The sequence below is a fragment of the Pteropus vampyrus genome, unplaced genomic scaffold (assembly GCF_000151845.1).
Source record: "Pteropus vampyrus isolate Shadow unplaced genomic scaffold, Pvam_2.0 Scaffold774, whole genome shotgun sequence".
NCBI lineage: Eukaryota > Metazoa > Chordata > Mammalia > Chiroptera > Pteropodidae > Pteropus > Pteropus vampyrus.
Genome location: NW_011889555.1, coordinates 50,006 through 52,141, shown reverse-complemented (window position 1 = coordinate 52,141; position 2,136 = coordinate 50,006). Strand labels below are relative to the sequence as shown.

The 2,136-nt window shown below is 51.0% G+C and overlaps 1 non-coding gene across 1 annotated transcript; it reads right to left on the bottom strand.

Moving 5' to 3' along the window:
• Positions 1-742: 742 nt before the first annotated feature.
• On the bottom strand, positions 743-861 carry LOC111734098. Its single transcript, XR_002778308.1, has one exon. It is a non-coding gene; the product is annotated as a 5S ribosomal RNA (ribosomal RNA).
• Positions 862-2,136: the final 1,275 nt, after the last annotated feature.

The window sequence follows — 2,136 nt, the reverse complement described above, 5'->3', positions numbered from 1 at the left end:
CCGAGGCGTGCTTCGTGGGAACGGAGCACCCTTGCTTGCGGGGTGTAACTTGGGTGCTTCCTTAGAACCTCCCGGGGGTGAGACACGGAGCAAAAACATTCCCCAGAGGCGACGTCATCGCCAGCAGCCTGAGGACAGGAAGCCCAGTGTCCACTCCTGTTTACTTTCACCGCCTGAGGCGGGTCTAGGCTCCTGCGGCCCACGATAAACACCTGCCGGATCATTGACCGACAGCGGCCGAGCTCGCCGGATGTTTCTGTCTGGGTACAATGTCTAGGGTTTTCGTTCCAAGAAAAATTGTGATCATTTTCACTGCAGTTATCTGCCCTATTTCTTGTTTGCTCTTTATTCTTCCTTTCTCTTCCAATCTTTCGTTTTGAAAAATTTTAAATATAGACGAAGTAGAAAGAACAGAACAATAATCCCATCATTTTCTCCGTTTGCGTTTGGCGAGTAACATTTTCTCGCATTCGTTTCTCTCGCTCTCTCTCTCCCTATATCACGTATATGTCTACATATTTATATTTATGTCTCTTTTCTGCTGTCACTCAAAAGCAAGTCGTAGACATCGTTACGCTGCAACCCCTCAATACTTTTGCCTGAATCTCCTAATAATGAGGACTTATTTTTTTACAGAACTGTGAAAGCATTATCGCAGCTAAAAATTAATAATCATCTGAAAATATAATCTAATATCCCTACATTTATTTTTATTTTATTTTTTCTTTCTTTATTTTTTAAATGCCTACAGCACCCGGTCTTCCTAGGCGGTCTCCCATCCAAGTACTAACCAGGCCCGACCCTGCTTAGCTTCCGAGATCAGACAGGATCGGGCTTGTTCAGGGTGGCCTGGCCGTAGACATTCATTTATTTTTAAATTGGAGATGTCTGCCTTTTGGTACACAATGACTTTGCTTTCCTGAATTGGAATCGTAGTCCTGCTCGCTACAAACCCAGGTTGTGTAGGTGTGTAAAGACCTACAGCTCACGCAAGGCAGCTTCAGTCTCTGGTCCTGGTTCTGGGAGGCTCAAGGGTTGTTCGGGGCCCACGTCCGTCCTCAAGCAGGAGCAGGGCAGTGTTGTTTTGGGACACTGAGGGCTGCCACGGGCAGTTAGAGGTTCTAAGCCTCTACAGCTGTGCGATGTGTGTCCCCCCCCGCCCCCCGCCCCCCATCTGTTGCTTGTCGCCTTCATCTCCTTGCATTGTGGAAGGAAAGCACAGTACGGGACTCAGCTCCACTTTTGGCAATTCTGATTCAGTAGGTCTGGGGTGGGACTCTCGGGAAATCACAAATCTGGATGAGAAATTCTCCAGGATTAGAAATCTGGGGGGAAGGGGAGCCCCTCGACGTGGTCCGCCTACACGGCACGTCTCTGCACATCTCACGTCTGTGCGTTTGTGGGTTTCATACGATGATTCCATTATCTTTGGATGTGAGTGGGGTGTAAACTGTAAATAAATGAGAGGCTTCCTCAGGACGGCCACGCCCACGAGAACCAGGCTGGGGGCTCTGCAGCGGAAATGGGGGGCGGCTGTGGACGGAGAGTAAGATGATCCAGTCTGCACTTGGCGCTGGCCTTATCGTTCACGCAGGTGGTTCTGGGTGACACCCCTGAATTCTCTGAGCTCATCCTTCAAGACGAGCAGAGTGACCCCCATGTCGTGGGGACTCGGTGACATCGTGCCTGTGAAAGCGTCATATAGAATGCTCGGCGGGAGTCTGGTTGGGTCACAGGCAGATACACCCCGTCACCCAGCTCCGGCTGGGGGTCTGCAGGCCAGACACCACCGTGGCCCGAGGGGCCTCCTGGGGGGAAGTGACCACAGTCTGGAAGGGAAAGGGAAGGGCACTTCTGAGGTCAGTGCGGCACCTGCAGGTCACCAGGAGGGTTCTCCTTCCCGTTCCGGAACGTGGGCAAAGAAGGGGTGCAGCGCAGACTGTGTGAGAGCTGTTGGTGGGACTGCAAACCGGTACAGCCGCTGTGGGGAACAGTTTGAGGTTCTTCCGAAAATTAAAAACACAACTACCACGTGACACAGCAATCCCGCTTCTGGGTGTTTACCCGAAGAAATACAAAACACTAATTTGAAAAGACCCGTGCATCCACGTGTCCACTGCGGCATTGTTTACAGTA